This window comes from Capra hircus, chromosome 6 (assembly GCF_001704415.2).
Source record: "Capra hircus breed San Clemente chromosome 6, ASM170441v1, whole genome shotgun sequence".
Classification (NCBI taxonomy): Eukaryota; Metazoa; Chordata; class Mammalia; order Artiodactyla; family Bovidae; genus Capra; species Capra hircus.
In genome coordinates, this window is record NC_030813.1 from 54,104,978 (window position 1) to 54,131,735 (window position 26,758).

General features: G+C 38.0%; 1 pseudogene; it reads right to left on the reverse strand.

Annotated features, from left to right (window-relative positions):
• LOC102187385 lies at positions 9,714–10,071 on the reverse strand (annotated as a pseudogene).

Below are 26,758 nucleotides of genomic sequence, written 5' to 3' on the forward strand. Positions count from 1 at the left end.
ACAGTGTTCTTGCCTGGAGAATCCCAGTGACGGGGGAGCCTGGTGGGCTGCCGTCTCTGGGGTTGCAGAGTCTTACACGACTGAAGAGACTTAGCAGCAGCAGCATTTATACACAAAATAAAAGACCTCTTGAAAGTGAAAGTGTTAGTCACTCAGTAGTGTCCAAATCTTTGTGACCATGTGAACTGTAGCCTGCCAGGCTTCTCTGTCCATGGAATTCTCCAGGCAAGAGTACTGGAGTGGGTTGCCATCCCTTCTATAGGGATCTTCCTGACCCAGGGATTGAACCTGGGTCTCCTGCATTACAGGCAGATTCTTTACCACTTGAGCCACCAGAGAAGCTACTAATACCTCTTAACCATAGAGATTTTTTCCAAGTATGCTGTAGAATTTCAGTACTAGAAAATCTGTTAATAAAATCACATTATCTTTAATTTTATTATATATGGCATTAAAATGTTTTTATAAAATTAAGCCACCTATCATAATAGGAACTATCAACAAACAAAGATAAATCAAATAAAATACATGTACAAAATTCTTACATAATAACAAACTTAATACTGGGAATGTCAAAAGCCCTTTCTTAAGACTTTGAGAAAGATAATGATATATTAAATTATTACTTCTGTGTCTTGGCTAGTATATTTCAATAATAAAATTTAAAAATGTTAATTAAAAACTATGAAAATAAATATTGATTATGTGCATGTGATAAAACTGTCTACATAGAAAACTAAATTTTAAAAACATAAAAAAAACCTTGAATTTAAAAATTTTAAAAGAACAGTAAATTTTTGAAAACTGGAATAAATTTGCTTAACAATACTGCAGAATACAAAATTTGCAATTAAAATTGAGTTGATATCCTTCCAAATTGAAACTCATGAAAGTTTTCTAAACTTTGAGTTCAATGCACTGAGCAAAAGGTAAAAATATGTTGTCTTTGGGATTTTAAAAGAAATAATTTGGTACATTTAGAAACCACTTCCCAACCTACTTATTGTGGAAAATTGTAAAACTGCCTAGTTTGAGTGATCTCAGACTTGAGAAAGACTCTCAACTGTCCTGTCTGCATAAGAAACAGCTCTATCACTTGACATTTGAATCAACAAACTGTAAATTCACATTCTCTCTGGGGGCAGTAGCACGGCTTAACTGGAGTATTACACTGAAGACTGCTGTGGTTTTGGAGCACAAACATGCCCTTTTTTCTTGAAACAGTTGATGAATATCCTTAGGGCTTAAAAGTTTGAGCCACTCTTCAAAATTTGCATTTCTTTAGACTCTTCAATAAAGGTATTTGTGGCCACCAACACATCATTATCAAGTAGAACTGACATAATAGTTACATGAAGAGAAATCCTACCAGAGCTGTAGAATACAAAAATACTTGCCTGAGCTGATCAATTGATCATGCCAGTGGCCTTAACTCTGCTTTCTTGCCACCTTCCTGTCAGCTGACACACACAGCTTTAAAATTTCTTGGCTCTGCAAGATACATTGTCATCCACCAAAACTACTGCAGTAGACAGCTCCCTCAGATGTCTGAAGGAGAGGAAGAAAAGGAAATCCTTCCAGCTGTAGAAACTTTAAGCATTGTATGCCTGTTCACTTTGCCTGGAAGGAAAACAGGAGGTGCGGATATATGTCAATAGGTAAGGAGTGATTAATCTTTTGGCTGGATGATCAGAGACTTCTATATCTAAAATAATGGAAGCTAGGTGACAAGGAGTTCTACAGAGTATACTTTGCAATAGAGTACTCTGAAAGGGTCTATGACTGTGAGAGGTTTTGTTTTGTTTTTAATATATATTGTTTGTTTCCAGTTGCAGACTTATTTAAAGATTCCTGGAAAGTTGGAAAATAAACAGAAGTTATTCAGCCTCTTTCTACAACAATCCTATTGTTTTTCACTGAGCTCCTGGAAAGGAAAAAGAGCCTTAAAATCACAGAGGGTGTTACTTTGGGGCATCTTGTTAAGGCTGAATTGTCTAAGTGCATGCACAAAGCTTTCAGTTCAGTTCAGTCACTCAGTCAAGTCTGACTCTTTGCGACCCCATGAACCGTAGCACACCAGGCCTCCCTGTCCAACACCAACTCCTGGAGTCCACCCAAACTCATGTCCATTGAGTCGGTGATGCCATCCAACAGTCTCATCCTCTGTCGTCCCCTTCTCCTCCTGCCCTCAATCTTTCCCAACATCAGGGTCTTTTCCAATAGGTCAGCTCTTCTCATCAGGTGACCAAAGTATTGGAGTTTCAGCCTCAACACCAGTCCTTCCAATGAACACCCAGGACTGATCTCCTTTAGGATGGACTGGTTGTATCTCCATGCAGTCCAAGGGATTCTCAAGAGTCTTCTCCAACACCACAGTTCAAAAGAATCAATTCTTCAGCACTCAGCTTTCTTTACAGTCCAACTCTCACATCCATACATGACCACTGGAAAAACCATAGCCTTGACTAGATGGACCTTTGTTGGCAAAGTAATGTCTCTGCTTTTTAATATGCTGTCTAGTTTGGTTATAACTTTCCTTCCAAGGAGTCAGTGTCTTTTAATTTCATGGCCTCAATTGCCATCTGCAGTAATTTTGGAACCCAGAAAAATAAAGTCAGCCACTGTTTCCACTGTTTCCCTATCTCTTTGCCATGAAGTGATGGGACCAGATGCCATGATCTTAATTTTCTAACTGTTGAGCTTTAAGCCAACTTTTTCGCTCTCCTCTTTCACTTTCATCAAGATGCTCTTTAGTTCTTCTTCACTTTCTGCCATAAGGGTGGTGTCATCTGCATATCTGAGGTTATTGATATTTCTCCTGGCAATCTTGATTCCAGCTTGTGCTTCATCCAGTCCAGCGTTTCTCATGATGTACTCTGCATGTAAGTTAAATAAGCATATAAGTTAAATAAGTTAATATACAGCCTTGACATACTCCTTTTCCTATTTGGAACCAGTCTGTTGTTCCATGTCCAGTTCTAACTGTTGCTTCCTGACCTGCATACAGATTTCTCAACAGGCAGGTCAGGTGGTCTGGTATTCCCATCTCTTTCATAATTTTCCAGTTTATTGTGATCCGCACAGCCAAAGGCTTTGGCATAGTCAATAACACAGAAATAGATGTTTTTCTGGAATTCTTTTGCTTTTTGATGATCCAGCTTTAGCATTCACTGAAATGATTCCAGTAATGCAAACAATGGGAGGGAAGAAGAAAGACAAAGAGAAAGGAAGAGGAAAGATGGAAGGAAGGAAGGCAGAAGAAAGAAGGAAGGAAAGATTGCAGATTAAAAAGGAAAAAGCAAAAATAAAGCAACAAAGCCCCAAACCAGCTGCTTGTAGATACAAGATTGAAAGAGCATCTCTGGCAACAAACTAGCTTTTGGGAAAGCCATTTTTACTCAAATTTCAAGAGCCTGCAGAAGCTTTAAAAACTCAAAGCATAAAAAAAAAAAAAAAAGATTCGGAGAGAAAGATAACAGCTTACACATGCGGATTCTCAAGAAACTGCTCCACCCTTTAAATTCTAAAATATCTCAATACTTAGTTAATTATCAGGTGCCACTGTTGTTACTAAGAACAAATTTAAATTCTATGGTCTAAGAAATCCAGAGGATGCCAGTTAAGCTGACACATAAAATTAACCATCATAACTATTATCATAAATAAATGGTAAAATTATCATAAATTTATGATAAATTATCATAAATAAATCATAAAATAATGATTATTTTCCTGAATTCACTTAAACACTTCCATATGTTTAGGGACATATGATATATAGAAGAAGGCTAGGTTGAGGAAAGGTTATTGCTGGGTTGACTTAAATTACTTAAATTCACAAGAGATTTGGTTTATTTGATTTGTTCATATGCAATACATGTTAGCAAAACTGTTCAAATAACTAATTTGTCTCATTTGTGATTATTTGATATAATACATCCTATATCATCATATATCATATATATATGATATATGCATATATCATCCCATGATATCAAAATAACATACAAACAGTAGATAGTATCACACGCATTTATTTTATAGCACTGCATTTTAGTGATAAATGTTTGTTTTATTTATATTGCAATTATGATATTTATTTTGGGAGAAACCATTTTACTGTGGTTGGTGAGTTTTAAAAATGGCCACAATACTTCCTCACATTCCTGTATGCACATCCTGTCTGGCAAAGGAGTTCCTTCCATTAATAGTTCCTTCCATCAATTGCTGTTGTTTAGTCTCTCAGTCGTATCTGACTTTTTGTGACACCATGAACTGCAGTATGCCAGGCTGCCTTGTCCTTCACCATCTCCCAGAGTTTGCCCAAACACATGTGCATTGAGTCTGTGATGCCATCCAACCATCTTATCCTTTGTTGGTCCCTTCTCCTCCTGCCTTCCACCTTTCCCGGCATCGGGGTCTTTTTCAAGGAGTCCCCTCTTTGCATCAGGTGGCCAAAGTATTGGAGCCTCAGCTTCAGCATCAGTTTTTCCAATGAACATTCAGAACTGATTTCCTTTAGGACTAACTGGTTGGATCTCCTTGCAGTCCAAGGGACTCTCACGAGCCTTCTCCAGCACCACAGTTGGAAAGCATCAATTCTTTGGTACTTAGCTTTCTTTATGGTCCAACTCTCACATCCATGGGACTCCCTATGGCATTCCTTAATAGCTCAGTTGGTAAAGAATACACCTGCAATGCAGGAGACCCCAGTTCTATTCCTGGGTTGGGAAGATCCTCTGGAGAAGGGATAGACTACCCACTCCATTATTCTTGGACTTCCCTTATAGCTCAGCTGGTAAAGAATCCACCTACAATGCCGGAGACCTGGGTTCAATTCTTGGGTTGGGAAGATCCCCTGGAGATGGGAAAGGCTACCCACTCTAGTATTCTGGCCTGGAGAATTCCATGGACTGTAAAGTCCATGGGGTTGCAAAGAGTTAAACATGGCTAAGGGACTTTCACTTTCTCACATCAATATCTGTAGTTTATTTCCTCACCTCTTGAATGTAGGCTGGTCAAGGGGATTTCTTTTGTTAAGATTCAATATTCTTGAGCATTTGGGCTTGCCTTCTTTGCTGTGGCAAACCCTGAGACCATCACCCTGTGGACAAACTAGCTAATTATTTTAAAATACACAATTCAGTGGCATGGCGTTTAATACATTCACAATATTGTGCAACCACCATCTCTATGTAGGCTCAAAATATTTCCATACCTTCAAAGAAAATCCATACCTTTTAAGCTACTCACTGTTTCTTCACCCACCCCCTAGACCCTGGCAACACTAATCTGTTTTCTGTCTCTATGGCTACCTATTTTGGATATTTATATAATTGCCGGGGTCCAGCCCTGGTGGATCCAGGGTGATTCGAAGGTGGGGACGGAGTCGGTGTCCTGGGAAAAACTTATTTAATTACAGATATAGAGGGAGATTAGAAACAGATAGTGTAGTAGGAGAATTAGTGGAGAAAAGAGGCTGAATAACTGGTTTACATAGAATACCAATCACCACCTATGTAGGCCACAGGCGTCTTTCCATTCTCCCAAAGGAGAGGAGGCACTGAGGTCTCCCCGGTCCGATCTCAGAAGCCCAGGCAGAATTAGCAGGCTTGGTGAGTACCCACATTTCAGATGGTAATTCAGCCAGGAAAGCGGGGAGCAAGAAAGAAATGACACGGGGGAATTAGTCTTTCCAGAAACTGATTCGATTTTTTTATTTTTCAGGTTTGTTTATATACCTTTTTGTTATACATAGGGATGAATACAGAGTCAAGCAGGGGTCAACAGACCTGACCCTTGCCACAATCAGATGCTTCATATAAAATTATACAAAGGTCTTATGAGTATCATCATCTTTTAGCCGTGAGATCTGCTGACATTTTATGGCCCTTTCTGATACCGGTCAGTTAACCAGAAAACTTATTTTTCCAGGGGTGATTTTTTTCTTAAATCAGGCGCCATCCTCCAAATAAAGTTGCATTCCTATAGGGTGAGGGTGTAGTGAGTTACAATCAAGAAAGAATTTACTTAACCTAAGGTTTAACATGATTTATCTTAAAGGTTAATACTTATTTCTCCTATATGCTAGTTATTGCCGGGGTCCAGCCCCGGTGGATCCAGGGAATTCGAAGGGTGGACGGCGTTGGCATGGAAAAACTTGTTTATTTATTAATATAAGATTAGATTAAGAAACTGTAGCATAGTAGGAAGATTAAGTGGAGGAAGAGGGCTGAATAGCTTGGTTTACGCGGAAGGCCAATAAAATTCCAGACAAGGAATTTGCACCATCTACGTTGGGCCACCGGGCCCGCTTGAATATCTAAGGGTGCCTCGCCTTAAGCTCCCTTTCGTGCGGGTCTTAACAGCCAGGGAAAGTAAGTAGACCTGGCGAGCCTCCGCGCCCCAGGTGGAGATTCAGCCTGAAATTAAAGTAAAGAGCAGAGAGAGGGAAAGGGAGAGAAGAAGAGAGAGAGAGAAAGACACGGGGGGAGCCAGAGTCCCAAGAAACCAGGCCGAGAGACTAGTTCGAGAAGCTGGCCCGAGAAGCTGGCCCCCGGCCCCTGGCCCCTGGCCCCATCCTTTATTGTTCAGAAGGCCTTTTATACTTTTGATGAAACATGGAGATCAATGGATAACACAAAATTATGTAGCGTTCGCAGCCCAGACTCTTTCTATACATCATTTTGTATACAAAAGGTCTCAGGTGATTTTCATTATCTTCTGGCCAAGAGGCTTGTTAACACTTTTTGGCTCTCTTCCTTAATGAATGTTAATTTTGTTTCCCCTGAAGTGTTTTTCTTTAATCTGCATCTCCTTAAAGCACTAAAGTTACATCTCTATAGAACAAAGGTGCAGTGGGTTATAACAAAGGTACTTAACTCAAAGATCTAATGTTGCTAATACCAGGTCTACTACTTGTTTTTCTATATACCAACTATATCTAAAAATAAAGGATATGAAAATTTGGCAGCAAGCATTGACTCAACAAATGAAACCTTTAATCAGTCCTATTCTAAAGATTTTGACTCTTCGGAAGCCCCTACATTCCTAGGATGTTTTAAGCTTCCTGTGCCTCCTGCGGTCAGGAGGCCTCAAACAATCACAAACGCAGCTGTACGAGTCCTGCAGGCAGGCTAGAAAGCCATCAGAGGGTTTTTTGGATTGAAACACTCTTTCAAATGCAGAAGACTAAAGCCCTGAATTGACTTTTTCCAGAAAATGTCAGAAGAGTGGAAAAGCAGAGCACGAAGGCCGGCAGATTTTTGTTGGGGTACATGCTTAGGAATTTCCAGAGGGGTCCCTGAAGTCTGAGCACGCCTTGCGTATGTCAGCTTCCTTCCTCATGACCTTGTCACGGGCGGGATTCCTCACACTGGCTCCCGGCAAGTTATATTCATTATAAGGGCAGGAATATGGAGATTTAGCAGCAAATATTGGCTCAACAAATGTAAACCGTTCACCAATGTTCCCCTTAAGATCTATTTTGTCTTAAGATAGTGATAAAGTTACATTTTTACATAGCATAGTGATTTATAACAAAGTACAGTGATCTATAATAAAAGAGAAAATTCATTAACTCAAAAAGTCTAGTATTGCTAACATCAAAAACTACTATATTTCCTTTTCTATATTTCAAATACATTGGTTAATATATTCCCAGGTGCCTAAGGACATGGAGGCCTGATGTCAGTCATTGACTCATCAATGAAAAAAGCCCTATGCTAATACTCCAAACTCTCTGTGCTGTTTATGGCTAAGAGGCTGTCACATGAGCTAGTCTGTCAGCAGAGAGGTTTGACCTGAGACATCCTTGTCACACCCAGGGCAGGGAATTAGCACTAATTATTGGCAGGACAAATGAAAAAAACTCTTCACCAATATAATTCCTAATCAACCTACTAATACTATACTAATGATCTTCTAACTTCTCAAAAGAGTCTGTATTTAGAAAGTTTTAAAACATCCCATGCCTCTCACAGTTGGGAGGCTGTAAACAATCACATGCGGCCGGACGAGCCTGATCAGGCAGGCCAGAGAACCTCCAGAGTTCATAAGTTGAAACACTCTTGTCACGCCCAGGAATTTTTATTAACTGGAGCTGCAAGTTAACTCCTTCTTTGAGAGAAATGGTTATGGGGGAGAGCTCCCTGTAAAGTACTCTGGTTTTGGGGGTAGATGCTCGGGAACAGGGGGTTTCCTGAGGCTTGATCACGCCTTTGCGTATGCCAAGCTTCCTTCCTCATAACCTTTGCCATGGACTGAGTTCCTCACACTGGCTCCCAAAATATAATGCAATCTGACCTTTTATGTCTAGCTTTTTAGAGATTAGCAAAATGTTTCTGAAGTTCATGTATATTGTTGCATGTATTAGCACTTCATTTTTTATGTTGAATAATATTCCATTGTACATATATACCACATGGTCTTTATTCATTCATCCATAGATGAAGATGCAGATTTCACCTTTTGCTATTTCAAATAGTGCCTCTATGGACATTTATGTACATGTATTTTTTTGAATACCTGTCTTTAATTGTTTTGGTTTATAAGCTCAAAGTAGAATTACAGGGTTAGATGGTAATACTCTATTTATATTTATTTATTTATTTACTTTGAGAAACTGTTTCAACAATGCCTGCACCATACCCGCAGTGGTACATTCCCTCCAGTAATGTACAGGGTTTCAATCAATCTCTCCCTATCCCATTCTTGCCAACACTTGTAATATTTTATTTCTATTATTGTTGTTATTATTACAACTATTAGAAATCACTACAAGTCTTGGCAAGGATCGGGAGAGATTGCTGAGGGGCTTCCCAGGTGGTGCTAGTGGTAAAGAATCCGTCTGCAATTCAGAAGACATAGGAGATGTGGATTTGATACCTGAGTCAGAAGATCCCCTGGAGGAGGAAATAGCAACCCACTCCAGTATTCTTGCCTGGAGAATCCCATGGACAGAGAAGCCTGGCAGGCTACATAGGGTCGAAAAGAGCCAGAGATGACTGAGAATGCACACACTATATTTATAGCCACTCAAGTCGATGCCAAGTGGTATCTCATTGTCATTTTGATTTGCATTTCACTAATGATAAATGACGCTGAGAATTTTTTCATGATCTTATTGTCTATTTGTTTATATTTTAAAAAATATGTCTATTCAAGTCCTTGGCTTATTTTTTTCCAGTTTTATCAAGAAATAAGTGACATAAACTACTGTACAAATTTAAGTCATACAGCATGATAGTTTGATTTACATATGTTGTGAAATGATTATCACAATGGGTTCAGCTAACATCCATCTTCTCATATAGATAAAATAAAAAAGAAAGAAAGAGAAAGTATATTTCCCCCTTACGATAAGAACTCTTAGAACTTACTCTCTTAACAATTTTCCTATGTGCCATACATCACTGTTGATTATAGTCATAATGTTATACATTACATACCTAGTCCTTATTTATCTTCTAGCTGGGATTTTTTACCTTTTGACAAATTTCATCTTTTTTTTTTTTTTTTTTTCAGGAAAAGCCCATATTTATTTAGTTTAACACTGTCCCTGATCTAAAGAGAAAGATGTCAAAAAATCCCACAAAAATTGTAGGAAATACACATAAACAGGTATACCCCTCCTTCCCCCCATGACACCCAGAACCCACAAAACCGACAAGAAAAAATAAGGGCAAAGTTATGCTCAACAGATAAATTTGTCTTTACTTCTGGAAGATGTTTCCATATCCTCTTTCTTTAGTAGCTACTTGAACCTTCAGAAAAGCAATTTTTCCCTGACCTGACCCAGAGCTTTGGTTTTTATTTTTCATGGTCTTTAACATTGGTGTATTTTTCAGCATGTTAGTAAAATCAGAATGTAGATTTTGTTGCCATGGATGTACACCTCTGTTCCAGCTATAGCACTAGGCTAGCTCTAGGCTGTGATGTTAAACATCTGCCTGTCCATGTTGTCTTTCACCTCAGTGAGCTTCTCCTGATACACCTCAATGGTATTTGTTTCACCTGTCACAATGTGGTCCTTGGCCTGTGTAGGGCTTTAATTGGCTAGCCAAAAGACATGCTGGAAAGAAGAGAATTGGGCTCTGGCATACTCCAAATCCCTAATTGGCTTACTTTTCTATTTTGTTGTTGGGTTCTAAGAATTTTTTATATATATTGGACACGGGTGTGTGTTCATGTGAACTCAGTGACTCAGTCATGTTCAACTCCTTGCAATACCATGGGCTGTAGCCTGCCAGGCTCCTCTGTCCATGAGAATCCCCAGGAAAGAATACTGGAATGGGTTATCATGCTCTCCTCCATAGCATCTTCTGGATCTTGGGATTGAACCTGTGTCTCCTTTGTCTCCGGCATTACAGGTGGATTCTTTATTACTGAGCCACCCGGGAAGCCCCCTGCACCACCTGAGAAGTCTTATATCTTGAATAGTAGACCTCTTTTAAAATATTTGATTTCCAAGTGTTTTCTATCAGCTTATAGGTCTCTTCATTTTCTTGAGGCAGCTAGAACTCTCATATATTACTGGTTGGAATGCAAAGCTGTACAACCATTTTCAAAGTAGTTTGTGACAGTCTTTTCCTTGTAAACAATTGCTGTATGACTCAACATTCTCATTCAGAGGACATTTTCCAAGATAAACAAAAACATTTCAACACAAAGACTTTTATGTGAATGCTCATAGAAGCACTATTCATAACTGTTAAGAACTAGAATTAAGGGAGTGTGCATCAGATAAGTGAAAGTTGCTCAGTCATGTCCAACTCTTTACGACCCCACAAACTGTACAGTTCATGGAATTCTCCAGGCCAGAATGCTGGAGTGGGTAGCCTTTCCCTTCTCTAGGGGATCTTCCCAACCTAGGGATCAAACCCAGGTCTCCCACATTGCAGGTGGATTCTTTACCAGCTGAGCCACAAGGAAAGCCCAAGAATACTGGAGTGGGTAGCCTATCCCTTCTTCAGCGGATCTTTCCAACACAAGAATCAAACCAGTGTCTCCTGCATTGCAGGCAGATTTTTTACCAGTTGATCTATCAGGGAAGCCCTCATCAGATAAGGAACAGATAAACAAAACTAGTTGTTCTCTATGCATATTATGGAATACTTAGCAATAAAAAGGGATCAACTACTGATACAGCAACAAAAATTGAGGAATCTCAATGTCATTCTATGTAAATGCAGTCAGATTCAAATATATTAACTGTATTATTCTATGTATAAGGAATGTATTAAATTTACTAAAAGGCAAAGGAGGTAAGATTGATGGCAAAGCAACAAAGGAAAAATTTCATATCATTTTCTTGGAATTTATGTAATTTTATACAATTGCTAAAATTTATCAAATAATATTCTTAAAATGAGTATATTTTATTTTATAGGTCATGTTCTTAATAAGTTTGGGAAAGTAAATGCCTACTTATTTTAACCTAAAAATGAAGAGATAATTATATATGTGTATGTTATATATAATTATATATTACATTATACTAGTGAAATATTTTATGTCTGAAACAGTAGTTTTGCTATAGAGAGGATGCTGTTTAATTTCAAATATAAGTTACATTTTTATGGAGAAGTCTTATAAATTATTTTTTGTCTTTATGTTTTTGCAAATATCAGTGTTTAGCTGTGGTTAAGTAGATATTTTTGCTTTAGGGGAAGGTACCAGAGGGCATAGTAGCACCTGTCAGATTTATATTATTAGCCCAATAATTAGGAGTACACCAAGCAGTGAAAAAAATTTTTTTTAATTTTATTATTTCAATTCCTGTAACATTGCTAACCCTGTAAACGTCAAGAAATCATGCAACTCTGTGTCATAATCTTCTGAATATGCTAATCAACAGAATTATCCAAAAACTGAAGCAGCCTTATTCATTAAGCATCACAAATAACATTTTTATGTTCCTTATTGCTCAAGTTTCTCATGTATTTTGTAACTAATTACAATCAAGTGTCTTCATCAGGGATGTTCTCCATAGATATTTTTCTGTCTAATAATCTCTTAGATTTCTATATATGCTGCTGCTGCTGCTAAGTCGCTTCAGTCGTGTCCGATTCCGTGTGACCCCATAGACGGCAGCCAACCAGGCTCCCCCATCCCTGGGATTCTCCAGGCAAGAACAGGAGTGGGTTGCCATTTCCTTCTCCAATGCGTGAAAGTGAAAAGTGAAAGTCAAGTCTCTCAGTCGTGTCCAACTCTTCGCGACCCCATGGACTGCAGTCTACCAGGCTCCTCCACCCATGGATTTTCCAGGCAAGAGTACTGGGTGAGGTGGCATTGCCGTCTCCACTATATATGATAGATACACTAAATCAGATCCATTTTTGTCCCTTACTGGATTGGTTTTTAGAGTCATATGTTGTTACTAGCTTTAATAATCCATCTTTACTATGAAAAATTGGAGGAATTCAGTGGAATCAATAATAAAATCTCATTTAAAACTCTAGAGGTTTCTTGCATTGGTTTTGTAAGTTGCTTCAGTCATGTCTGACTCTTTGCAACCCTACAGACTGTAGCCCACCGGCTCCTCTGTCCATGGGATTCTCTAGGCGAGAACACTTGACTCATTGGAAAAGACTCAGATGCTGGGAGGGATTGGGGGCAGGAGGAGAAGGGAACGACAGAGGATGAGATGGCTGGATGGCATCACTGACTCGATGGACATGACTCTGAGTGACCTCCGGGAGTTGGTGATGGACAGGGAGGCCTGGCACTGCGTTTCATGGGGTCGCAAAGAGTCTGACACGACTGAGTGACTGAACTGAACTGAGCTGAATATAGAACTTACCAGGCATTGAAAAGTTGTAGTTTTCTGTGTATGTATCAGATGCAAGAGACAGTTTTGAGCCCTGGGCCAGAAAGATCCTCTGAAGTAAGAAATGGTAACCCATTCCAGTATTCTTGACTGGAAAATTCAATGGACAGAGATGCCTGGAGGGCTACAGTCCATGGGGCTGCAAAGAGTCATACACAACAGAGGACATCCTAATAATCAGATTTCCATTCTTCCAGCTATCCTTGGGCATTTGGGTTGGGCAAGATTTCTTTTTCCTGAATTTTTCAAGAGGAGAGACTCTTCAGATTTAGAGAAAAATGTTCCCTTACATGTGAAATCAAAGTAGCTAAAGTTTGTATGATAGGAACATCAGTTCAGTTCAGCTCAGTTGCTCAGTCATGTCTGACTCTTTGTAACCCCATGAATCACGGCAGGCCAGGCCTCCCTGTCCATCACAAACTCTTGGAGTTTACTCAAATTCATGTCCATCGAGTTGGTGATGCCATCCAGCCATCTCATCCTCTGTCGTCCCCTTCTCCTTCTGCCCCCAATCCCTCCCAGCATCAGAGTCTTTTCCAATGAGTCAACTCTTCACATGAGGTGGCCAAAGTACTGGAGTTTAAGCTTCAGCATCATTCCCTCCAAAGAAATCCTAGGGCTGATCTCCTTCAGAATGGACTGGTTGGATCTATTTGCAGTCCAAGGGACTCTCAAGGGTCTTCTCCAACACAATAGTTTAAAAGCATCAATTCTTCGGCACTCAGCTTTCTTCACAGTCCAACTCTCACATCCGTACATTACTACTGGAAAAACCATAGCTTTGACTAGACGGACCTTAGTCAGCAAAGTAATGTCTCTGCTTTTGAATATGCTATCTAGGTTGGTCATAACTTTCCTTCCAAGGAGTAAGCATCTTTTAATTTCATGGCTGCAATCACCATCTGCAGTGATTTTGGAGCCCCAGAAAATAAAGTCTGATACTGTTTCCACTGTTTCCCCATCTATTTCCCATGAAGTGATGGGACCGGATCCCATGATCTTCGTTTTCTGAATGCTGAGCTTTAAGCCAACTTTTTCACTCTCCTCTTTTCACTTTCATCAAGAGGATTTTTAGTTCCTCTTTACTTTCTGCCATAAGGGTGGTGTCATCTGCATATCTGAGGTTATTGATATTTCTCCCAGCAATCTTGATTCCATTTTGTGCTTCTTCCAGCCCAGCGTTTCTCATGATGTACTCTTCATATAAGTTAAATAAGCAGGGTGACAATATAGAGCCTTGACGTACTCCTTTTCCTATTTGGAACCAGTCTGTTGTTCCATGTCCATTTCTAACTGTTGCTTCCTGACCTGCATATAGGTTTCGCAAGAGGCAGGTCACATGTTCTGGTATTCTCATCTCTTTCAGAATTTTCCACAGTTTATTGTGATCCACACAAGATCATCCCCATGATAGGAACATAATCAGTATTTATTTGTAGGGAGGACTACCTTATTATTATCTTGTTTTTATGTTTGAAAGAGATCTCATAACAAGGCAGTGACTTATAAATGGTGACATCTTATTATGCAATACTTGATACTGAGTCCCAAAATGATACTGGAATTTTTCTTGCATTTGGAAATATTAGGCTAAGTTTATAGAACTTTAGACTTGTAAATCGATTATAGTGCTTGAATCATTTATTTTATTTGATGCATTTATTTCTTGTTATCCCAAGCATTGGAAAATGCTGGCCTGGAAAAATCCCCATATGATTAACAATTGTTTCTCTTTTTCTCTGGTCACTTCATTTACTTTCCTCCATCTCTTCTTTTCAATTCCTGTCACATTGTCCCATTAAAAAAACAAGGTAGAAAAGAGAATTTGTTGTAAAACATAGTAAGAACTCTAACTAATTGATAGATCTAGATTGTAACCAGAGGCTATTTTTACTAGGTTCTTTTACCTAATCATTGAATTGAGATCCTTCTGTACTTTGTAAGTCAAACAAAAATTGCTTTATCAAAATCATTGATATCAACATTATTCTGATAGTTTTTGGCACTTAGTTTAAACACATCACACATGCACACACACAAACACATAAACAAAAAATCTTCTTACTACTAAAACATCATAGCTCAAGAAATACTCTGTTATTAAAGTAACAGGCTTTATTATTATTATTATATATAATGCCCAATATTCATCATTTTCATGATTTCTATGCTGGGCCCAAATATTTTCAGTTCAGTTCAGTCGCTCAGTCGTGTACAACTCTTTGTGACCCCATGAACCACAGCACGCCAGGCCTCCCTGTCCATCACCAACTCCTGGAGTCCACCCAAACTCATGTCCATTGAGTCGGTGATGCCATCCAACCATCTCATCCTCTGTGGTCCCCATCTCCTCCTGTCCTCAATCTTTCCCAGCATCAGGGTCTTTTCATATGAGTCAGTTCCTCGCATCAGGTGGCCAAAGTATTGGAGTTTCAGCTTCAACATCAGTCCTACCAGTGAACACCCAGGACTGATCTCCTTTAGGATGGACTGGTTGGATCTCCTTGCAGTCCAAGGGACTCTCAAGAGTCTTCTCCAACACCACAGTTCAAAGCATTAATTCTTCGGCGTTCAGCTTTCTTCACAGTCCAACTCTCACATTCATAGATGACCACTGGAAAAACCATAGCCTTGAATAGACAGAACTTTGTTGGCAAAGTAATGTCTCTGCTTCTGAATATGCTATCTAGATTGGTTATAACTTTCCTTCCAAAGAGTAAGCATCTTTTAATTCATGGCTGCAATCATCATCTGCAGTAATTTTGGAACCCAGAAAAATAAAGTCAGCCACTGTTTCCACTGTTTCCCCATCTCTTTGCCATGAAGTGATGGGACTGGATGTCATGATCTTAGTGCTCTGAATATTGAGCTTTAAGCCAACTTTTTCACTCTCCTCTTTTCACTTTCATCAAGAGACTCTTTAGTTTTTCTTCACTTTCTGCCTTAAGGGTGTTGTCATCTGCATGTCTGAGGTTATTGATATTTTTCCTGGCAATCTTGATTCCAGCTTGTGCTTGCTTCATCCAGCCCGGCATTTCTCATGATGTACTCTGCATATAAGTTATATAAGCATGGTGACAATATACAACTTTGACCTACTCCTTTCCCAACTTAGGAACCAGTCTGTTCTTCCATCTCCAGTTCTAACTGTTGCTTCTTGATCTGCATGCAGATTTCTCAAGAGGCAGGTCAGATGGTCTGGCATTCTCATCTCTTTAAGACTTTTCCACAGTTTTTTTGTGATACACATGGTCAAAAAAAAATGAGACTAATTTTCTTTATTATAAATACTTAATAAAGGTATTACTTTTATGATTCTTCTTCAAAGTATTGTTAACTTGTAGAAAATATGTCAGGAATGTGGAGTAAAATGGTGATGTGATAGTGAAAGTGTTAGTCATTCAGACATGTCTGACTCTTTGCAACCCCGTGGACTATAGCCTGCCAGGTTCCTCTATCCATGGAATTTACCAGGCAAGAATACTGGAGTGGGTAGCCATTCCCTTGTCCAGGGTATCTTCCTGACCCTGGGATTGAACCCAGGTCTCCTGCATTGCAGGTGTATTCTTTACCATGTGAGCCACTAGGGAAATCCCCAAATATGATAATAAGCACTATATGGAACTATACAAGACACAAAGACAAAATTTTCTACATGCTATTGACTCACTGTGTCTAACCTACTTAATTTCAGAATTATTTATGTGAACCAACTGACACTTCTCTTGTAATATAAGTATGACTTAATTTCAAAATCATATTTTAAAATGTATAAATCATAACTAGCTTGTATTAAGTTATAAATGTTCTATTATTCATTATTTGTTGTTTTACTTTTAATAATTTTCTGGGAAGTTCAGTGGCATAATAAAAACAATTAGAGAGAAATGAAGCAACTACAGTATAATTTATTTTGTCTTAAGCTTATTCCCTAAAAAAAAGTAGTTTGATGAATTTTAAGCCAGTCAAAGCAGATGGTCTAGTATCAAAAAATGCTTATAATCTTAAAAAGAAAAAAATTATGCCATACTGTCATTTATGTCATTGTGAATTTATTACTTTAACTTTCTGATTTCTGATAATACTTTGCAAAGAAAACATTCTAATGACAAATTATTAGCTACAAAATCAGCATTTTCAAACTGCCTTGAGAAGAAGAGTATAAAGACAATCAATCTTTTATAAGATGGAAAAATCCATTTGTGAATCAGTCAGAAAATTAAATAAAAATAGTTATGAGAGTGGCTTATTCACCTATAGTAGCTATATTAGGTTAAAGTTCCCTTTATGAAAATATTTTCCAGGACAAAATCATGTAAACTTATATTTAAATGAAACTAATTCATAATAATAGTAGGTACTTCTATACTCCATGCTTAATTCCGTACACTATTTCATTTGTTTTATATATATATATATGTGTGTGTGTGTGTGTGTGTGTGTGTATGTGTGTGCATATAAACTCAATCCATATAACAATTCTATGTCAAGTGTATTATTATTATTATTTCATTTTTTATATTGCTATTTTAGAAGTAAGAAAATTGAAGTACAAAAGCACAATTTGCAGATACATATCCAAAGAATACAAGGTGCAGCTTAGAATCAAATCTAAGTGTTGAATTCAAAGATTTTTTTTTTCTTTTTTTTAAAGAATTATGCTGTGCTGCCTTTCAAGATTAAAATACTAACTTTAACAACCAGCTTTATGTCTGTGAGGAAATCCCACTTGCAGAACAACTCTTCTCAGGTCATCACTGGTCTTAAAAAGGTTGCCAAGATCAGGTCTACTCTTAAAAATATGAGCTTGAACTTCTATAGTGGGAACTATGCTTTTCTCAGAAGAACTACCCTGATTTGAGCTGCGAAGAACAGTATCAGCCTAGGGGTAAAGCCTGGGGCCAGAAGCAAGGTGAAGAATTCTATCTGAGCACATCCCCCAAAGTTAAGGGTTGCAAGTCAAAGTGACTCAAGAAAAATGAAAATCTTGAAAAGATATGTGAACTTCAGTGTTCATTGCAGCACTACTTACAATAGCCAAGACATGGAAGCAACCTAAATTTCCATCAACAGAGGAATGGATAAAGATGATGTGGTATATACATACAATGGAATATTTCTCAGGCATAAAAAGAATGAAATAATGTCATTTGCAGCAATACCAATGGACCTGGAGACTATCATACTAAGTAACGTAGGTCAGGCAGAGAAAATTATATATTTATATGACTTCTATGTATAATCTAAAAGAATGATACAAATGAATTTATTTAAAAAAAAATAAGCTCTCTCAGACTTCACAAATGAACTTATGGTTACCATTGGGTAATGTTTGGGGAGAGGGATAGATTGGAAGTTTGGGATTAACATGCACACACTTGTTCAGTTGCTCAGTCATGCCCTACTCTTTGCAACCCCAGGACTGTGGCACCCCAGGCTTTCCTATCCTTCATCTTCTCCCAGAGCTTGCTCAAACTCATGTCTATTGAGTCAATGATACCATCCAACCATCTTGTCCTCTGTCATCCCCTTCTCCTCCTGTCTTCAATCTCTCCCAGCATCAGGGTTTTTTTTTCCAATGGATTGACTTTTTGCATCAGGTGGCTGAAGTATTGGAGCTTCAGCTTCAGCCTCAGTCCTTCCAATGAATATTCAGGGTTGATTTAGGATTGACTGGTATGATCTAGCTGTCCAAAGGACCCTCAAGAGTCTTCTCCAACACCACAGTTCAAAAGCATCAATTCTTCTGTGCTCAGCCTTCTTTAGAGTCCAGCTTGCACATCCACACATGACTACTGGAAAAACCATAGCTTTGACTAAATGGACCTTTGTTGGCAAAGCTTGAATGTGAAGTTTTAAACTCATTTTTTCACTTTCCTTGTTCACCTTCATCAAGAGACTCTTTAGTTTTTATGTTAAATATGTACACACTACCATATTTAAAATAGATAATCAACAAGGATCTATTGTATAGTACAGGAAGCTCTGCTTAATATTCTATACGAACTTAGATAGGACAAGAAATTGAAAAAGAAGAGATATATATGTATATATGAAAAAATAAGTTTAAAAAGTTTATAAGAAAAAAATTGTTGTACAAATGTGATCTGTATTTCTAAGACAGTAACCTGCAGTTTACAAACTGAAATTTTAAGTAATACTAGTAACAACAGCAATGGAATTATTGTTATTGAGAATAAATAAATCTGAAAATATATATGCAAGACTTCCATCCAGAAATCTGTACAATTGTTGAAAATTTTGAACAAGGACTGAAATAATGGAGAAATATCTTATATTAAGTCATATGAAATGTCAATATCACACAAGTATCTATTATTTTTTTTTTTTAAATTTTTTTATTTTTTTTTTAAATTTTAAAATTTTTAATTCTTACATGCATTCCCAAACATGAACCCCCCTCCCACCTCCCTCCCCACAACATCTCTCTGGGTCATCCCATGCACCTGCCCAAGCAAGCTGCACCCTACGTCAGACATGGACTGGCGATTCTATTATTTTTAAATGATCTATAGATTTATTATAACTTCAAAGAAAATTTCAATAAGGTTGTATGATAAACATGACAAACTGAAACTAATAATGAATATGCAGCAATATTTCTAATATAAAACCAAATCTTGTTAAAAAGATAGTAAATTAATATGATGTAAACAAAAGAAAAAAAGACAAATGACCAAGAGGAAAGTATATTGAACCCACTGACCCCTAGATGAATGAAAATTCTATATATATGACAAAGATGAAATTGAAGACATGTGAAGGAAAACAAAATATTAAATAAATTAAACTGAGAAAGTTAGTTCATAAGCAAGAAAGAAAGGAGTGATAATTATGCATTATGAAAAAATGAAACCCAGATAAAATAGGAAAATATTAGAAAAAAAATTAACTAAAGGGTCATTAATATTTAAACATTGAAAGAGAAACATGTTCTTTAAGCAAGCTCCCTAAATGATTTTTTTGTAAAGGAAAAAAAAACTGATACATTTCACACTATAAAAATTAAAAAAGTGTCACTCTAAAAAAGCATTGTAACAGAAGCAAAAAGACAAGTCTGTTGGTTGAAAGTAATAGAAAGAAGTATAAAGAGCTGAGGCTAGATTAGTATATAGATTATTTTTTTAATTAAAAAATTAAAGTAGCAGAAATAATATAATGAGATGTGTAGACATTTAGAAGTGTCAGTACACATGGACAACTAATACAGAGAAGTATGCTCTGTTTCATAAAAATCAAGAAAGCATGAATTAAAAACAAAATTAGAAACTACATTTTACTAAAGAGTTGGCAGAAATGTTGACTGGGATGTGGATCGTACGGTACTACCTGCTGATGTTCAGGGTATGTTGCTAAAACGACGTTGGAAAACAATTTGGTTTGTCTTGTAGGACTGAACGTTAAAAGTCTTTGTGTTCTAACCATTCATTTTCTTAATATAATCTCTGGAGAAACTTTTGAACTTTGGTGCAGGAATGTGCAAAATGTTCATGTGTGCTTGCATGCTTAGTCACTCAGTCATGTCTGACTCTTTGTGACCCTTAGGACTATAGCTTACAGGGGCCCCCTGTCCATGGGTTTTTTCAGGCAAGAATACTGGAGTGTGTTGCCATTTCCTCTTCCAGGGGATCTTCTCAACCCCAGGGACTGAATCTGCATCTCCTGTGTTTCCTGAATTGTAGGCGGATTCTTTACCCGCAGGGTTTTATTTTATTTTATTTTTTTTGCTAGGTAAACATGGTCAATCTGTATGACAATGGATAATAAAGATGTGATAAATTCATCATATTCTGTAGTGTATAAATAAGTGTATTGCAACTATTCTCAACAACATTAATGAATCTTAAAACTTACGATGTTGCAAGTTTCAGGATACTATTTGTACAGTGATGTTTTTATGAAATTTAAAAATAAGTAAAACTAAATTGTGTGTTTTACAACTTGTATATTTTACATACATTCTTCACTCTGTATTGAATATTACTTTGAAAGGATAAAACAAAACAAGTAAATAATTTGAACTCATTTTTACTTACATGTAACTTTTAAAAAAGTTAATTCAGAAAGTGGTTGCTCCTTTCAAATCTAACCACTCTCCATCATACCTTTTTCCCCACTGACTCTCCACTTTAGTAGAACATTTCTACATTTTATCCTCTAAAGCTAATCTGCTTATTTTTGTTTTATTATATGAATTGATGTTAATCCTTTTAGACGAATTAAAACTTTTTTGGTGTTTCAACATGATTTAACTAAAAATCATGTCAAAATTTTGTGACTAAAATATATAAGCATACTTTATCTGATTTAATTTCTAAAACAAACATTTAAGGTAATTATGTGGATTATTCTAGGCTAATTTATGTGCATGTAAATAAAAATAAAACTCAAATAGCTTAAAGGGGGAATAAAAGGAATCTATCGTTTCAGTTTTGAATACTTATGGACTAGTACGATTTTTAGGTAACTGTCCATATGCTGTGTGGGATCCCTATAAGCAGGTCCAAAATTACATGGTCTTCACATATGTTATTGTGGAAATAAGAACTAAAAAAAAGACGCCCATGTTCATCGCAATCTGCATGCTCATGGTTGGAACAGTTTTCCTTGTTATTTCATGGTCTCAGAATTGCCTTTAATCTTTTTTTTTTTTTTTTTTTTTACTTTTCCAGTGGATAGGGCTTTGTTGGACTTAGATGGCTTGAAAATTGAGAGAGGCAATGGGATCTGATTGGATGAGGGCTGAATGTATGTGTAACCAAGGCGGAGTGAGTGGTATTCTCGGAAGTAATTTCAAGAAATAGATGTTTTGCCCTATCGTTATGGATACACCAAACATACTCAAGAGTCTTTAGCTCCAGCAAGGCATTGAAAGTGAAAGGGAAAGTCACTCAGTCGTGTTTAACTCTTTGCAACTCCATGAACCGTATAGTCCATGGAATTCTCCAGGCCTAAAAACTGGAGTGGGTAGCCTTTCCCTTCTCCAGGGGATCTTCCCAACCTGGGGATTGAACCCAGGTCTCCCACACTATGGACAGATTCTTTACCATCTGAGCCACAAGGGAAGCCCAAGAATACTGGAGTGGGTAGCCTATCCCTTCTCCAGTGGATCTTCCCAACCCAGGAATCAAACCAGGGTCTCCTGCATTACAGGTGGATTTTTTACCAACTGAGCTATGAGGGAAGCCCATTGGTGAATCACAAAAAGCACTTTCTTTAAAGGTATGGGAATGAAGCAAGAGTCTTTGTAGATATAAGAGTGCATTGGAGGAAGTTAAGACAGAGAGAGAGCAGTAGAGAATATTCTTTCAAGGGAAACAGAAGGAAATTACAGAGTTATGTGTAGAGATAGACTTGAAGTTAAAGACATTGTTGAAAAGCAGAACAGGCACTCCAGAGTTCATTTTGGAAATGATCTATTTCTTGAGTAATCAAACTGCCAAGTCTTGTGGTTGTATCCAGAGTTTCTTTCTAATAGATCATTTATAACAGTGAATGTTAAGCTTTGCTAATTTTTCCTCCCTTGGGGATAGGTTAAAAAATAATATAATTTTTGTTAAATCCCATAGATATGCTAACACTTCCCTAAACACAATAATAGAAAATGCAATAAAAATTAGTCCTTTTCAAATTAAGAACACATAATTAAGGTAATTTTATTTATGATGTCAACAGTAATAATAAATACAATATAATACACCTTAGAAAGAAAGTACAAGACACAAGCCAACAGGAAAATTTTAATGAAAGACGTTTAAAAATAAAAGGTCCCCCAAATAGGTGAAATCAACATTTTCTTAAATGGAGTGCCTGACAAATATTTTCTAAATAAATACCTGTTTAATAGATAAATTAAAAAGTATTTCTCAAGGGAAAGAAATTACTGACATATCCTGACCTGTTGCAGCTTCCTATTGCAAAACCTGAACTCCCTTACGAATAGGTGTGAAATCAAAGAGCAGAATGAGGGACTGGGTAGTCCATGTGCTCCAACATATTTAAAAGGAAAGGTCTGCCCATGATATATTATTGATTGACCATTTCAAATTGTTCTCCTTCTTATTGGGTATTTGACTTGGGGCAAGTCTCTAAGCTTTGACAGATTCTAGATATAGACATAGAGATAGAGATAAAGATATAAATGTAGTTATAGATGACAAGATACAGATACAGAAAGCCAATGTCAGTACCTCTATGCTGTGCTGTGCTGTGTTAAGGTAATTCAGTCATCTCCAACTCTTTGTGACCCTAAAGACTGTAGCCCACTAGGCTACTCTTTCCATGGGATTCTCCAGGCAAGAATACTGGAGTGGGTTGCTGTGCCCTCCTCCAGGGGATTTTTCCCAGCCCAGGGATCAAACCTGCATCTCTAAAGTCTCCTGCATTGACAAGCAGGCTCTTTACCACTAACAAAACCTGGGAAGCCCATCTCTAACTATACCTCTCTCTAAATATATTAGACTACTTGTCATGTCGATTATTTGCAAAGATTAAATTATGCCATTCATAAACTACTTTCTACATTCTCTATCACATAGTATCACCTTACCTGCCTCCTGAAAACCTGTATGGAGGTCAAGAAGCAACAGTTAGAACTGGACATGGAAACATGGACTGATTCAGATTGAGAAAGGAGTACATCAAGACTATATATTATCATCCTATTTATTTAACTTATATGCAGAATACATCATGTGAAATGCTGGGCTGGATGCAGCACAAACTGAAATCAAGATTTCTGGGAGAATTATCAATAACCTCAAATATGCAGATGACACCAACCTTACAGCAGAAAGTGAAGAGGGACCAAAGATCCTCTTGATGAAAAAGAAAGAGGAGAGTGAAAAAGCTGGTTTAAAATTCAACATTAAAAAACTAAGATCATGGCACCCAGTAGTATCACTTCATGGCAAATTGATGGAAAAACAATGGAAACAGTGGCAGACTTTATTTTCTTGGCTCCAAAATCACTGCAGATGATGACTGCAGCCATGAAATTAAAAGATGTTTGTTCCTTGGCAGAAAAGCTATGATAAACCTAGATAGTGTATCAAAAAGCAGAGACATCACCTTATTGACAACGGTCCGTACAGTCAAAACTACAGTTTTTCTAGTAGTCATATATGGATGTGAGAGTTGGACCATAAAGAAGGCTGGGCGCCAAAGAATTGATGCTTTTGAACTGTGATTTTAGAGAAGACTCTTGAGATTCCCTTGGACTGCAAGGAGATCAAGCCAGTCAATCTTAAAGGAAACCCTGAATATTCATTGGAAGGACTGATGCTGAAGCTGAAGCTCCAATACTGTGGCCACCTGATGCATAGAACTGACTCATTAGAAAAGGCCCTGATGGTAAGAAAGATTAAAGGCAGGAGGAGAAGTAGATGACAGAGAATGAGATGGTTGGATGGCATCACCAATTCAATGGACATGAGTTTGAGTGGGCTCTGGGAGATGGTGAAGGACATGGAAGCCTGGCATGCTTCAGTACATGGAGTGGCAAAGAATCAGACATGGTTGAGTGACTGAACAATAACAATCATCATATAGTAAAGTCATGATAAATATTATTGTCATTTTTATGATTATTTTAGATTATCTCTATGTTTGGCATGTTGCAACATCTGATCTGAAAGTCATTAATTTTGCCAACATCTGAAGTCCTTGGTTGAAGTCTAGGATTCTCCACATGCTGATGTTATGGCTCTGGCAAAAGATTTATTTTCCCTTAGTCTTGGTTTACTGATTCTAAATGGGGAAAAAGATGTTTACCTCTCACTAATTTGAAACCTGTTTTATTCTATAAAGAAGCATAAAAGAGTTAAAGCAGCATCATTCATTTGGAATCACTACCATTTTTCAGGAGATGAAGTGAAAGTTTTAGTCACTCATTCATGTCTGACTCTTCGCAAACCCATGGACAGCGGCACGCTAGGCTTCTCTGTCCATCACCAACACCCAGAGCCTGCTCAAACTCATGTCCATTGAGTCAGTGACGCCATCCAACCATCTCATTCTCCATCATCCCCTTCTTCTCCTGCCGGGGTCCAGCCCTGATGGATCCAGGGTAATTCGAAGCAAGGACGGAGTTGGAGTCTTAGGAAAGAATTATTTAATTAGAGATTTAAAGAGAGATTAGGAAAGAAGAGTGCAGTAGCAAAATTAGTGGAGAAAAGAGGCTGATATTCCTTGGTTTACACAGAAAGCTAATAAAGTCTCAAGACAAGAAACTTGCACCGTCTATGTTAGGCCACAGGCACCCGCTTGAATAGTGGAGCATGCCCCGCCCTGGGCTCCCTCTCGTGTGGGTCTTAGAAGTCCGGGCAAATAAGTAGACACGGAGAGTCTCTGCGTTCCAAGGGATCAGACTGAAAAGGAGAGGGAGGGAGAGGGAGAAAGAGAGAGAGAGTTGACATGGAGGGAGCCAGATTTCCAAGAAACTAGTTCGAGAAACTGGTCCGAGAAACTGGTCCGTCCTTTATTTTCCAGGAAAGCTTTTTATACTTTTGGTTGTACATAGAGATCAATGGATAATACAAAGTTATGCAGGGTCAGCAGCCCTGACCCTTATCAAGACCAGGCTTTCTTTCTGCAAATCTTTCCATATACAAAGGGTCTCAGGTGATTTACATTATCTTCTGGCCAAAAGGCCTGTTAACATTTTATGGCTCTCTTCCTTAATGAATGTTAATCTCATTTTCCCTGTAGTGTTTTTCCTTAATCTGCATCACCTTCAAAGTACTAAATAAAGTTACATTAATAGATATGAAAACTTGGCAGCAAGTATTGGCTCAACAAGGAAACCCTTAATCAGTTTTATTCTAATGATATTTCCTAGAATTTTTTAAGCTTTCAGTGCCCCTCACGGTTGGGAGGCTGTAAACAATTCACATGCACAGTTGTAAAAATCCAGACAGACTGGTCAGGTAAGTTAGAAAGCTATCAGAGGGGTTTAAGCCAAGACATTCTTTTTACGCCCAGGAGACTTATTAACTGGAGCTCTAAGTTAATTCCTTTTAGAGGAAGGCGGTGGGGGACAGCCCCTGTTAATGTCAGAAGTGTAAGCGAAAAGCATAATGCAGTAAGGCAGGCAGACTCTGGTTTGGGGGCAGATGCACGAGCAGATCCAGTGAGGCTCCCTTAAGGCCTGACTTGCCTTTGCCTGTAGGGCCCCTTAACCTCATGACCTTTGCCACAGGCGGGACTCCTCATGCTGGCTCCTGGCATCCTCCTGCCCTCAGTCTTTCCCAGCATCACGATCTTTTCCAAGGAGTCTTCTCCTTGCATAACGTGGCCAAAGTATTGAAGTTTCAGCTTCAGCATCAGTCCTTCCAAGGAATGTTCAGGACTGATTTCCTTTAGGATGGACTGGTTTGATCTCCTTGCAGTCCAAGGGACTTTCAAGAGTCTTCTCTGACACCACAGTTCTAAAGCATCAATTCTTTGGTGCCCAGCTTTCTTTACAGTCCAATTCTCATTTCCATACATGACTACTGGAAAAACCATAACTTTGACTAGATGGACCTTTGTTGGCAAAGTAACATCTCTGCTTTTTAATATGCTGTCTAGGTTGTTCATAGCTCTTCTTCCAAGGAGCAAGAGTCTTTTAATTTCATGGCTGCAGTCACCATCTGCAGTAATTTTGGAGCCCAAGAAAATAAAGTCTGTCTCTGTTTCCATTGTTTCCCCTCTATTTGCCATGAAGTGATGCTACTGAATGTCATGATCTTAGTGTTTTGAATGTTGAGTTTTAAGCCAACTGTTTCACTTTCCTCTTTCACTTTCATCAAGAGGCTTTCAGGAGTTAGTCCCAGTGAAAGTCAAATGGAGCAAGACAAGCAATGAGGTTCTGGTACAAGGTGATACTCTTTTTTGGTCATTTCCTATTCCTAAGGCACAACTAGATAT